General features: G+C 32.4%; 1 protein-coding gene across 3 annotated transcripts in view; it reads right to left on the reverse strand.

The window, feature by feature from the left end:
- The window catches only part of Hipk (Homeodomain interacting protein kinase), a 202,960-nt gene extending 196,729 nt beyond the window's left edge, over nucleotides 1–6,231 (reverse strand). For all 3 annotated transcript variants that reach the window (XM_072527266.1, XM_072527267.1, XM_072527265.1), the window contains exon 1: nucleotides 5,925–6,231. The gene's annotated coding sequence lies outside the window, so the exon portion shown is untranslated. The remainder of the gene's footprint in view (nucleotides 1–5,924) is intronic.
- Between the last annotated feature and the right edge of the window lie 9,099 nt (nucleotides 6,232–15,330).

Raw genomic sequence — 15,330 nt, forward strand, 5'->3', positions numbered from 1 at the left:
AATTTTGTGGCATTATCAGACCAATTTTGATCTTTTTTCTGATACAATTCTGAATACAATTATATTATAGATACATCTCTTTTACATCACCACAGCAATACTAAGTTCACTAGCATATTTATATCAATTCTGCAAAAATGCTCATTATTTATTGTCGAAGCAGAACTCCACATGTAATTTATTGCCTTTAAGCATTATCAAACAATATAATACAATCCATTAACAAGATAATATTCATAATGCACTGCTGTATTTATGTAGAAATATAACAAGTGTTTCCAGAAATTTAAATCAATAAAAACTATAGGAAAATCTGTTTCAATTGATATAAATTCAATCTGAATGCAGAAAAATATACAACAGAATTTTGTACAGATACAGATTAAATGTTTAGTTCCATATATTTCTAGTTCACATAAAATCTATGAAATAAAACCATGTAAAATACTTTTTGTGCTAGTCTTCTTTTGTTTAAATTCATGTGTGACTGAGCTCACATAAAATGTAACAAGTCATTATCTGATAAAAATAACTGAACCATAAAGCTAGTAACAGGCTTTATTAAAAATTGACATAAATTTCTAATTCACAAGTCCCTTTCATAAAAAGCTTTAATTACACAAATTAATTTTAGAGATTATGTTGAAAATTTATCATTTGAAGTGATTTTTAACATATTGTTTATATTTGTCTCTTTCCGAATGTGTTTTTGTCATTACTATATTGTTCTCAATTTATCTTAAACATGAACCTGAACTCAATGTAAACAGTAATCAAGTATAAGTTAACCAATATTTTTCAGATACAAGCTATGGAGTGTGTTATTAGAGATACTTGTACATGAGTCTCAACTCTAACTTTCTTATTATATTACCTAATACCCAAATATATAGAATAAATGTGATGGGCAAGGCAATGAATGTTACTGAACATATGATCAAGTATACCTTAACCAATTTTTGTTGTGTTGTTGAGGTAGAAGCTCTGCAATTACTTGTAATAGGAGATGTTAGCATACATATCAGTTTAAAATGTAGGCAGAAAAAATGAGGCTTATTAATTTGATAATTTTCAAAATCCAAACATATTTGGGAAGATTTACTGTAGTTGATGAGTGAATTAATTATAAATTCATTTAAAATCTTCAATAAGTTCATAAATAGTCTCAATGCTCTCTGATATGGCACTGAAGCAATGGTGAGTAATGTTTAGAATTATTTTAACTGTGTCCAAGAAACAGTTTCCGCAATTATTGTGAGATAAAAGAGGTCAATTCAAGAACATTTACAACTTTGTGAAAAAAACTAAACAAAAACAGGTTTAGTCAAGGCATGTATCTGTTTCTCACTCTGTGGTGATCATTATACCTATACTCTCCAATTTAAAAAGATTAATTCAATCTATTGAGCCTGTTTTTATTCATTTAATATGCTTTTTATTCCCGCCTATGGCTCTACTGTGCAATTTGAACTCTGGCCTCCCTCAGCACACATCTCAGTTCGTTATAGTTTGTAGACATTCTTCTCCAAGATTGACTGTGAAGATTTCTTGTGTCTTCGTCCATATCATCCTACCAATACTTTCTCGGTCTGTTAATAGGTGTCTTTTTTTGGAAGCCTGTTTTCTTCCATCCTAAATACATGGCCTGCCCATTGAAGACACTATAGGTGGGCATAATAAAAGTGGTTCTTTATTACATTATATATTTCATATTTGTATCTGATTCGCTCCCTGTTGTTCTCATTTATAAGCCCTAGTATTCGTCTCAGCACCTTTCTTTCAAAGATGTCCATTGGGTTTACAGATTTTTGAATGTTTTTATTCAGTGAGTCATAATGGAAAGTCCCATTTGTTCATACTTTCTTGTTTATATACAGATTTTCACAACAGTAAAACCAAAAATTATTTCATAATTGGAGGGTTCAAGAGAATTTATGAACTTGTCTAAGTTGAAATTTCAAAATTTGCTCAAATTGAAATTAAGGAGATAAAATTAGTAAAAAATAATAAAATAAACAAGAAATATTGAAAGTTTAATAAATTGTAAAAACTGGATGTGCTTAAGACAATTTACAACCTGAGAGTAAATATATTACTTAATAAGTTTAATTGTTGAACAGAACTTTCTTACCCATCCTCTTAAATAAGAATTTAAAAATAAATTATTCATAGGAAGATTTGATATAAAACTGGTTTTGCCTGGCAGTATATTAGCAAATGCGAGAAAGAAAACATCTATGCCAAGAATTAGGAAGCTAGATGAAGTAGAAATCAAGCTCCAGGAGCCAGGTTTAAGTGGATGGTGCTACCTAGATGAGACCAAGATTATTAGAAGAGTGTGGTCTTGAATGCCAGGTGGTAGACCAAGGACCAGTGCTATTGGGTGGTGGTGGATTGTTTTCAGAGCTGTAAAAGATACTTTTTAAAAGTATCTAGATACTTTTAAGATACTTGAGGCAAAAAGTATCTTAAGATACTAAATATCTAAGATACTTTTTTGTGAAAGTATCTAAAGATACAAAATACCGGAAAAGTATTTAGAGTAAAAATATCTTAGATACTTTCAAGTATCTAAGATACTTTTGAGTATCTAAGATACTTTTATGTATCAAAGATACTTAGATGCTTTTCTAGTATCTAAGATACTTAGATACTTTTGTAGTAACTAAGATACTTTTAGGGTATAATATAAAGGTACTCGGTGCTCTACTACTCTACAGTAGATTGTCGATACTTTTGTTTTAAAAACATCATTTTAACCCTTTAAATTATCATACAATTTTAGTTTAAGCCAGCAGGTACTTTGAAATGGTATACTTTGGGCTTTGGGATAGATAAGAAATAAAAGACGTTAAGTTATTACAAACTAATAACTATGTATTGAAAACAAAAATCCAACATTAAATTTTCAAAACAATATAAAATAAACATAAATTCGTGTGTTAAAAACAGCATAAGATGCATTATGCATTAAAAACAGAACATTCAACATAATTAAATTTTTAAACACAATAGGATAGGATAAAAAAAATAGTAACATTTTGGTAGCTAATAACTAGTTAGTATAACCACTAGCTTTTAGTGAAACTAAATTTTCAAAAGTATGACCAGACAAGGCATGACGTAGGGGTGAATTAATAAAAGTTGCAAAAGAAAACATTCTTTCAACAGCTGCAGAAGAAGGTAATGGCGTATTGAACTTTTTAAATAATTGTTGTATATTATATTTTTTTAACATTTGTATGTTGGTTTCAGAATCGGCCAAATATTGTAATAGTTGCAGCTCAGCTTGTCGTTTATAATCTAAATCAGTATAGCCAGTGTTTTCGTTTTGCGTTTGAAGATCGGAGTATTCGGAGTTAATATCAAATTCAAAGAAGTCGTTTTGCATTTTGTTACTTTTCATTACAGTAGTAATGATATTTGTACTTACATCAAATTGTTTTAATTGTTCCTCATTTTCCTTCATAATTTTTATAGCTTCTGTAATTACCAAATCCTTAATTTCACTAAGATCATTTTCGATATTCCTGATTCCTCGAAATGCAGTAAGCCAACGTGTTTTAAATAAAGGATTAGTAACTGCCGCAATTATTGCAGATTGGTTAGTCAACTTAAGAAGTTTTTCAAATCTGGAGTTTAAAGATACTGTCAGAGCGTTCAAAATAGGTTCCACATTTTAAACTTATTGGTTTTAAACTTTTCAATTTTAACAAACAAGCTTACGATTGATGGTAGAAGGAAACCGTAGTACATATTTTGTTCGCCTTGAAGAATGTCAAGTGCCAAAGCAAATGGTTTTAGTATTTGGCATAATTCTGCTAAATGATTTAGATCAGTATCTCTGAGCCGATCTTGTTTTGCAAAATTTAATTTTTCGTATAGAGATTCCAGTTTTTCTTTAGACTTAAGAATCTGGTTCAGAGCATCGAACATGGAATTCCAACGAGTCACACCCAACGAGATAAACGGATAATGCTGCGGGCCGGATGCAAAGAACAATACACATCGTCTCTCGCGCTACGGCCGGCGCGACAGGTCGAAGCTTGTCGGATCATGAAAAGTATCTATTTCTCAGGTCCTAAGTAAGTATCTAAGATACTTTTTTGTATCTAAGATACTTTTTTGTATCTAAGATACTTTTAGTATCTAAAGATACTTTTAAAGATCAAAGATACTAGATACTTTTAAGAAGTATCTAAAGTAAAAGTAACTTTTAAATTAACCAAAAAGTATCTTAAATAAAAGTATCTAAGATACTTTTAGTATCTTAGATACTTTTTTTATCTTTTTACTAAAGATACTTTCAGCTCTGATTGTTTTAGCATCTCTTTTATCAAAACAAAAATGCTGATTAGCTGATTTGACCTTCCAAGCAAGGAAGAGTTGAGGGAAAAAAGGCTTGGGAAGAAAGAAGAAATCTTGGCTGAGGAATATCAGAGATTGGACTAACCACAATGTTGAACTGATATTTCTAGTTACAAAAGATAGGGAAGTGCTTAAAGAAGTGATTGCCAACCTTCGATAGAAGAATGCACAATGTGAACAAACCTTAAGGGAGGTAATATGAAACACTAAATCAATATTATGGTGTGGTATATAAAAATGGTTAATTCTTTTTCCACAAAAGAATAACATTCCCATTTTTATGAGCTAATATTAGAAATATTTCAGCTTTACATATTACTATGGTGTGTAAACTCAAGAAAACAAAAGTTGGTTAATATTTTTAGTATTCCCTTTAATATTAATTAATTTTTGGTCAATTTTTGTGCTAATACAATCCTACAGTAAAGAAAAATATAAGTTTTGTTGTATTTTATTATGATTTCAATAGTTAAAAATTATTTAGAGAACCATGTAACGCTTTTTGGTAACTGTGAATTACCAACATTTATGTAACACATTTTTCATTACATGTATGCCATAGATTAATTTTTCTATTTAAAAATTGGTTTGAGTATGATCCTTGACATTTTTACATGTGCTAGGTTTTCAAAAAGATTTGGTTTTAACTGAAATTGGAGAAAAACAGCCAAGTAGGTAACCTTTTTTGATAAACACAAAACGGGAAGAAAAAATGTGTCAGAAATATTAAAATGTGGTAATTAAAATGTTAGAGAATTTATATTCTTATTGTAATCTTTTCTAAGACTGGTTTAAATGGACAATTTACTTTATTGCATATTTAATGGGCAAAACAACAGGTGACACTTTATCCTGGTGTATATTTAGAGTGTTATGAAAATGTCAAGGTATGCCAGATTGGGTTGTAAGCATTTCATCTAAAATGTTTCTTGATAACTAAATGTTTTGTATGGAGAGGGATCATGTTACATGCAGAAACTTTGCAATGTATGGAAATTAAATGTAAATTTAGCACATATAAAATTATAAATCTTCAAAGAAAACTAATGTACCATTGTTATATTTAAGGAGTTAGTGAATTGTGTATAAAAGGAAATGTTGAAATTAGAATCATGCATAATTACAGTTACTAAATAACCTTAATAACACATTTAGTAGAATACCAGCGTCATTATTATATATTTTGCAACTCCTGCAAAACCATTTTGCGAAAAGCATTAAAACGTAAGATTATGTTTATTATCATACCTAAGCAATACATGACCTGACTTCTGACCTCTTAACAACAGTTTTGCTTATTAAACCTATTATTATAATAACAATATCATAGTGGGAGATGTAGCCGTAATGAAAAGTATGTTACCTTACCCAGAATACTTTGAAAAAGAAAAAAGAAAATACATATCTGGGTAACAGACGAGGCCACAGAGAATCAGGGCCGCATGTACACCAAGATTGGGAGTCGACTCTTACAAAATGTCGGCATTGCACCATATTGTCCACTACTATAGAATAACGGCTAGTAATTTTAGATAATTAATTACTCTTTTTCTTACCACTCTAACCTCCTATCCTGGGCAAATAGCTCAACTTTCATAATGACATACGGACAAAGAGTATCTTCAAAGTCCAGCCATCTTGAACGAAACTCGCACAGTTTGTTTACAAATGATTTTCAAGTTCTCGGAGTTAGTACAGGCATTATTTACACATATACACCAAATCACACATCTTGCACACAATTATTTCTTGCACTTTTGCACTTTTTACTACGCAATTATTCCATTTTTGACGTTTTTCTTCATGCTGATCCACACACGTCCACTTTTGAGGTGTTCGTACAACGTATTCCTTGGTAATTCTCTAGACAGACGCGCACGTCGCTGCTTGTATGGTATCAAATTGGGGGCGAAAATCGAAGGTAGTGACTACTCGACCGATCTAACAGTCGTCTGGTTAAGGAACACGTTTTTTTTCTAAAAATATCTTGGAGAGCAACATGAACTGGGATATTTTAAACCCATAATTTCATTTACAGTGGCGTGTGTATGTCATTACATATGGGAAATTTGGTAGCTTGATTTATATTTTTAATGATTTTTACATTAGATCACATGATGATTTCGTGTTCAGATAAAAAGTCGTCTACAAATTGAGACATCATAAAGAATCAACTTTAAAATAATTAAGTATTGGTCTCAACTGGTAAGATGCCTCAACTCAGCAGATGTAGGTAGTGACCATAGCCTAGTATTATGTAAAATAAGAATCATCCTGAAATACTTCTCACCCAAGAGAGCGGAGCCAACACAAACAAAAATCAAAGTCGAAGGTCTAAATACGGACTCCACGGAATATTTATACAGGAAACAAAATATCAGAGAAGATCGCTGGGAAAACATAATTAACGCAGCAACATAATCACTTGGAGAGAGGAAAGTAATGAACACTAACATATCAAAAAAGAAAACACCATGGTTTAGAGAGGAAGTGAAGACAAAATGTGAAGAAAAGAAGAAAGCCTTTTTACAATACAGAACACAACAAACACAACAGGCATACAACCATTATAAACGAATCGGAAATGAAACGAATACTTTAGACAATTAAAAAAGAAACACTGGCAGAGTTTCTCAAAACAGATGGAACACGATTTCTACGGAACACAAAAAGAAATATGAAGAATGATCAGTGGACAAAGAAAAGAGGTGAACGAACTAATAAAAACGAAACACATTCAGAAGGAAACATGGGTAGACTACTTTCGATCCCTATTTGCTAAAGCTGACGATAATGAACCACCAACACCAGAGGTGACAACAAACGAAGAAATAAATATTGAGGAGGAAGAGGTAAAGGAAGCATTAAGGAAATTAAAAAATAGAAAATTACCAGGAGAGGACAGAATGCCGAACGAACTCCTAAAGTACGGAGGACCAGATCTGACCAAACAACTATTAAAACTAATCCAAACAATAATAGAACAGAACAGAATTCCTCAAGAATGGAGATCAAGCATCCTAATACCTCTCTTCAAAAAGGGAGATAAATCGGACCCGGAAAATTACAGAGGAATTAATTTATTAAACACAACACTCAAATTAATAACCAAAGTGATAACAAATAAATTGAATAAAATTATTACACTAGCAGAAGAACAACAAGTTTTTAGGTCGGGAAAGTAAAAGGGCAGCACCGTTTCGGAGCCACAAAAATAAAATTTCCCCAGATCTACTGAAAAACAAGGCATTTCACAACATCTGGCAACAACGCCTTCCATAAGAGCCTATGTGTTAGAGTGAGATAGAAAATCAATTTTTCCCCAGACCCTGGGGAAATTTTTAAAAAATTTTAAGGTTCATTTTGGTAATTTTTTAATATTTTCGTTGTGGAGGCGCGACTGTTCGTCGGATCGTGACGTGTGAGATATCATCGGAAAGGGGAGGGAAACGCATACGTTGAAACAAAAAACAAAGATGGCGGCATTGCCAAAAGGACACTAAGCTTGTAACGTCTAAATGGCTCAATGCACAACAACGTGCAAGGTATCGATAGAAAGGGGAGGTGATAATGAATATGTTAGGACAAAAAAAACAAACGCAAAGACAATGCCAAAACGGCACTATATCGTTTCTCTGTTGTTATTAGTCAGATTACTATGTGTAACCCGTTAAATGAAAGAGGAGGGAATATCCAATACGTTAACACAAAAAAAAAACAGGAGAAAAGACATTTCCAAAACGGCACTATATCGTATCTTCGTTGTTATTGGTTCAATTACTACGTATGAAGCGGTAAATGAAAGAGGATGGGCTAATGAATATGTTATCACAAAAAAACAAACGCAAAGACATCGTCAAAACGGTATTACATCGTATCTCCGCTGTTAGATATTCTGATAGAGTGAGAATGCGATTTGTCTGACGAAAATCAATCTCATTAATTTGATACCATAAACGTCAAAATAGGTCCAAGAACAACGGAGGTATGACGAAATGTCCTTTTGATAGGTGATGATGATTTGAATACCCGCCATCTTTATTTTTTATGTTAACTTATTTCCTCTCCCCTTTCATTTGACACCTCGAATGTCACGATCGGACAAATAACAGCGGAAATACGATGTAATACCGTTTTGACGATCTCTTTGTGTTCGTTTTTTATGATAACATATTCATTAGCCCATCCTCTTTCATTTACCGCTTCATACGTAGTAATTGAACCAATAACAACGAAGATACGATATACTGCCGTTTTGGCAATGTTGCCATGTTTGATTTTATTGTTGTGATATTCGATATCCCAACCTCTTTCATTTGACAACAACTTAAAATAATCTGCTAGCAGACGACGCAATAGTACTCTCTCAAAGTAAAGATGATTTATAACGTATGCTGCACCAATTTAATATAACCGCCAGAAAATATAACATGTTAATTTCCCCAAAAAAGACAAAATGCATGGTTACCACAGCAAATTTACTAAGATGTGAATTTGAGCTGAAAGGTCAGATAATAGAACAAGTGATGGAGTTTAAATATCTAGGCATCACATTATCTAGCTACGGAAAGCTCGAAACCGAAGTGGAAGATCAAGTGAATAGAGCAAACAGAGCCGCAGGCTGCCTAAATGAAACAATATGGGGAAATAAAAATATCGGGAAAGAAACGAAAGGCTGAATTTACAAAACAAAAACAAGACCTGACACAGAAAGGACAAAAAGGATGTCAGAAACAGCAGAGATAAAAAGACTTAGAAAAATTGATGGTAAGACACTATAGAGCTAGAAGTACAGATGTACTACAGAACTGGGTAAGAAATAGAAGAGTAGAATCGAACGATCATATTAGCCAAATGACAACAAATAGAGTAAAAAAGACGCCAAGAGATGGTTACCCAATAGGAAGACCACGAAAACGATGGAACGACAACTTACTGGAGGCACATTGAAAAACAGACAGTCATGTCTATATAAAAAGAAGAAGAAGAAGAAGAAGAAGTAGTGGAAATGTCAAATTTCCATGTCAAATGCCACAATATGACATACGTTTGACTAAAAGGTTTTATAATGGCTTCTACCCAGTGGCTCTGATGAGTTTTGCTAGGATGAAATATGTTTAAGCGCTGAAAGCGATGATATGTTATGTATATACGGGAGATCAAGTCTTAACTGTCTTTTCCTACAAAATGTTTTAATTTGAGTCACTGTAAATAAATGATGGCGCATCTGTAAAACTAGCGAGATCGAATTCTAACAAAAATGGCCATCCCCATAACGGAACTCTCGGTAGATATGAAACATCGCAAATAGAAGGTTAATATTAACATTGAAAAGATAGCTAGTTTCAAATAGAATGTCACTCACTACATACACTCACATGGAGAAGTAACAGATAGCTCATGTCCTTTGCATTCATTGTATTTTAGTTGGTTTTAACCGCATGAACGCTTAAATAGATGTTTTAAAAAATAATAAATTTTTTTAAAAGACGATCTAGTCCATTTTTATACTACTGTATAATTTCTATGCAACCTAGTTTTAGAATAAACTTTCACTATAATAAAGGTATGTACACCAAAGAAAAAAGGAAAAAATATGGTACAGTAGGCGGTACAGTAGAGGCTGAATCTTCGCTTCAAAAATGTGTCGTTTTTACGAAATATGAAATACGAAAACTGTACTGTTAGTACATCATTATGTGCAAGAATCTATACTAGTAAAATTGGATAGAATCCCTGGAATTTGTCGTTAGAAGTAGCGAACTAATGGACCATTGCACTCTTTTTTAAGCGTTTAATCTGAAGGTTTCATGATTCCATGGAAAGGTAATAAGTAGAGAGATCTTGGAGAAATGGAGTAGGTATTATTCTGAACAAAAAATGGAAGGAACATCTTGTAAGGGTAGTCAGAAAAAGTGATAGAATAATTAGTATCAAAATAAATACAGTCAAGTCCAACGTGAATATCATATGTGCCTACGCCCCACAGGTAGGGTGTGAAGAACAGGAAAAGTAAGAATTTTGAAGGGCTCTTGATGGCGAGATGCTCGAGATTCCTGTAGACGAAAAGTGTTTTATTGGAGATGATTTGAATGGACATATTGGTACAGAAAATGCAAGAATAGAAAGAGTTCATGGAGGTTTGGGAAAGGGAATAAGAAATGATGAAGGAAATAGTGTCATTGACTTTGCAGTGGCATGGGATTTGGCTGTCATTAATATGTTCTTTATGAATACTAAAGACCAGTATGTAGCCTATAGTAGCGGGGGAAGCAAAAGTCAGATAGAGTTTGTGCTATGTAGAAGTCAGCTAAAAGACCAACTTTTACCTCTGTTAAAGGGCCTCCTAGAGACAAAGAAACTTGATGGTAGAACGATGAGGTACAACAGAAGATTAGAGAGAAGAAAGAGGTATGACAGGTCTAAAGGAGAGGAAGATAAGGATATATACAAGGTGGAAAAAAAGAAAGCAAATCGCGCTATAGCTACTGCTAAGAAAAGATCGTCTGCACAGCTGTATGTAGAGTTGGAAGCAGCCGAGTGGATGAAAAGGTTATACAGCATTGCTAGAGCAAGAGACAAGTCATCAAAGGACTTGACTCAAGTGACATAACCTTATTCATTTTGTTCTGCATGCAAAGTCCATTTCTGTAGTAATGAGAAAAATAATTGTTTTGTGGAATACCATAACGTTATTTTGTAGTTTAATTTAGTTTGTAATTTGTAATTTAGTCGTAGAATAAATAGTAGAAAATTTAGACGGTACTTATAAGTACCATTAAAAAATAAAGTATTTTTGTTATTAATTTTGCAATAATTATTTTTTTATAGAATATAAATACACGTGTATTAAAACTTTTATTTAACAGAAAATTCTCAAATTCGATCTATTTCAATGCTTAGGAAATAAGGGTATCAGAATTTGGTGGTACTTAAAAGCACCGTCGGGAGACTAAGGGTATAGGACGAAGAACGGTAAGGCAGTAGGACCTGATGAAATACCTGTGGAGGTTTGGAAGGCTCTATGAGAGGAAAGTGTTGATATTTTCTGGCAAATAATAAGTAGGATATATGAGAAAGACAAGATGCCCAATGCATGGAAAGACAGTGTGATGGTATCATTGTATAAAGATAAAGGGAAAATTCACGACTGTAAGAACTATAGAGGGATAAAGTTATTGTCGCACACAATGAAAATTTGTGAGAGAACTGGAATAGAAGGACTGTGTGGCAGAGGAGTTAAGAGAGGAACGTTAAACAAACGTCGTGTTTATTTATTTTTTAAGACTTTGAGAGAATTTTATGAATATTTATTGAATGAACATATAATTCCATAACATAATTACAAAAATCTGAAACAAAAAACCATTACCTTTGCCAGATTTCTTAATAAGCAGACAACTTAAGAACTAAGTGATACTAGTTGTATATGATAGTTCTCTGTTTCTGTTTCTCCACCGGTTTCCGACCCTGTATAATAGGTCCGCTTTAAAACGTTGCTTCTATATCCGGCATTCGGAGATTTCTTTTTTAAACGTATATTTTGCTTTCTCAACCATCTCACCTTACTTGGCGCTCTGGCCAAATATATCATCAATTCATACGCTGCCAAGTCGTATCATAATAGAAGTTATAGAGCCCAAAGCATGGGTATTGATTTTTTCTACTGATCATGTTTTTTATGAATTTTTATGAATATTATTGTTTAAATTTCCTGGCTAAAAAATCTGCTTAGGTGGTTCAACACAACAATCACAAATCTTTTCAGAGTAGCAGTGTGCAAAGTACAGATTGCCACGATAGCCGCCAACATCCGAAACGGACAGGCACTACAAGAAGAAGATTGTGCCAATAATATATTATTGGTCATATCGCACTAATAATACAATAGTGTCGCAACTCAAAATGTTTCGAAATTGACATAACACTATATTCACACGTAAAATTCAATTCCCTCTAAGTCAATAAAACTGTCGTTTTAATAGTGCAATAAATGAATAGGAGATGGCACCATAAGACGTTATTCATGACTGACAGACTGTCGTCACCCCCCTCACAATATCGCGTCATCTTTAGTTGCGACCAATAGTGATCGGGAACGCGTGTTGCTTTGGTATCAGGTATGTTATTTCCATAGCTATATTTCGAGTTATTACATTCTTGTTGATTTGAACCTAACCAAAACATTGTTGTTTTTTCTAGTTATTACACTATTACTGATTTACACCAGCACTTTTTAAATTAATATTTTTACTAACGACACTATTATTGGTTCAGTTCATTATTTTTGACATGCTACATTATTGTTGAATCATCACTTTAAATCATTTTTGTTGTTGTTTGTAAAACATTTATTAATCATTATCTATTTGTCGATCACCGGATAGTAATAACTCATTTCAAATGTATATCAGTGTTATTAAGAAAGCTTACCAACTACTTTATTTTATAAATTTAGAGTTACTACACTATTTTTGACATTCTTGCATCAAGTACCTATATACTTAAGATAATATTACTTGATTCATTTTTAGGTTCAATACCTGAGTCGTGGGCGATTACTTGTTGCTATGGCAACAAATGCTGAGGATTTGGAGCAGGAAATCTCTTTACCGTCGTTATTGTCACTAGAAGGTATCAATAATGAACCTGGTGCCCAAATAGAAAACAGTGACGTTGCAAAAGTACAACCATCACATATACCTTCACGATTTACGAGTCATCAAATACTTCAAGAAATTGACCTAAACAGTGAAAGAGATTTAGATTGAAAGAGATTGAGATACATGCTACTCCTGGTAGAGAACTGGACTTTATATTTTATTCTGATAATTGTTGAGGGCACCAAAAAAATAAATACATTCTTACAGCATATGCGTACGCAATACAGCGGTAATTGTTAACGTGTAATACAATTTCTTTAGATCCAATGTTAACAAATACCAAGAATTAGTTCCCAAAATTGTTGTTTAAGTCCAAAAACTAACGTAAACCGCAGAAAAAAATAGTAAATCAAATTTTAGTAACACAAAATATTTCATAAATAATGTCATAACTAAAGATAATATTTCATTTCGCACATTTTGCTTACAGCAATACAGTGTTAACTCAAAATTTTTCGATAACTTTACTGTTAGTATTTTTATTTAACTAAGAGTACAAAGAAACTTCCTTTAATATTAATTAAACTCATATTATGCATTAATTTTTTTTAACTGCAATAGGAAATGATTAATGAGTTTTTCGTTGATTCTGAAAAATCATCTTTTTTGCGTTACGACACTATTGTATTATTATCGCTATATATTCTCCAGTAATTTTGCACTTGGATTAGGCGATTGATTACTTTTTTGCATATTGCTTTTTATGATGCTTCATGCCATTATGATCAGATAAATATAATTATGTACATAGGTATATAAAACAACTAACATAGTAATGTTTGCATTAAAATTAACCTACATTCAATCTTACGTAACCGGACGAGCGATAAAATAGCCACTTCCAGAGTAGGTCAGGTTCTTGATGTTTATATTTTTAAAATTTCCATTTACCTTCGAAATTATCGTAACCATATTTCCAATTATTTACCCGAATACCCCGAATATATTTTACTAATGAGAATACCTTGATTGAAAATCAATACGATTCTAGCTTTTATCTATTACTCTGTTTATTTGGGAGTAGCAGGTTTTCAGTTCACCGCAAGCAACAAGTGCGCCGCAATAAATTTACTTTGAATTTACTTTTTGTATTAGAAGCTTCTAAGAATGATGTTATGAAATGTCTTTTTAGATTTCATTGTTATACTTCATTGGTTTATATTTCGCGGATTTACATAACTGATTTCTTCGACACACTGTTCTAGTTGTGTGTTTATGTTCTAGGATACACCTACTGATATTTGGTTCCTGATATATACCTACCTATTTAAGGTGGAGATAATAAATCACACACTGCGACAATATGCAACACTTAGCTGTATTTATTTTGTAGAAGTATCACGACTTTCTATTTGTTTGCTTAAACAGTAAACATGTCACTGTTATTTTAAGCAGAGAAAATAGGGCATAAAAGACAAAAACTGCTTGGGGGAGTGTTGTTATTGCGCCGGTGTGTAGGCAGCCAGCATTGCGGTAGGAGGAATTGCCTACGCGTCGTGAACACTATTAATAAGATTTACACATGATGTCACTGGGGTAGCCGGGAATGATTCATTGCCGTGTTTCCCAGTTTCGAATTTATAAAATACTAATAAAACGATACTTCTGACCTTGGAAAAGGTTGATTACAGTCAGTTCCGCGGAAAAAACAAATTTGGGTTTGTTGTTTTTTTACCAACAGCTCGTAATGATGTAATAACAATTATAGTAAAATACAGTTAAAAACATATAAATGTGAATACAGAACAGGAAAAAAGGTTTAGGTTTTCTAGAAAAATAACACAAAATGTTGACATAAATTTATTCGTAATTTTAATAACTTAATAAGATCTTTCAATCTCATGTAGGTACACATTATTTCCTCTAAAAAGTGACTTGCACGTCATCAGTGACTCCTTTCTACATTCTTAAAAATTCTCTAGCAACAAAATTTTAGAATTATTTTCGACTTTTTAATATTTAGTTTAAAACTCATTATTGATATATAACTTCTTTTAATAGAATCAACATAGGGTGAGGTGGGGTAATTGGATCATGATTTTACAACAAATCTGCATTCGGCTCAGATTTTTAGTTAGGTACCTAATTATTTAATAACATTTAAATGTATGGAACCTTAATTTGATTGAAAGTGTTACAGTAATAATAAAATAAATAATAAAATTGTACGTACGGTTGGTCCAGTTACCTCAATTAAATGGGGTAACTAAAATCTCATAAGGGCTGGTAGAAATCATTGTGGGCTATCTGGGCCTGATTGCATATCTTTACATTTTACAAAGAAACCTCAAACAATAAT

This window comes from Diabrotica undecimpunctata, chromosome 3 (genome assembly GCF_040954645.1).
Source record: "Diabrotica undecimpunctata isolate CICGRU chromosome 3, icDiaUnde3, whole genome shotgun sequence".
NCBI lineage: Eukaryota > Metazoa > Arthropoda > Insecta > Coleoptera > Chrysomelidae > Diabrotica > Diabrotica undecimpunctata.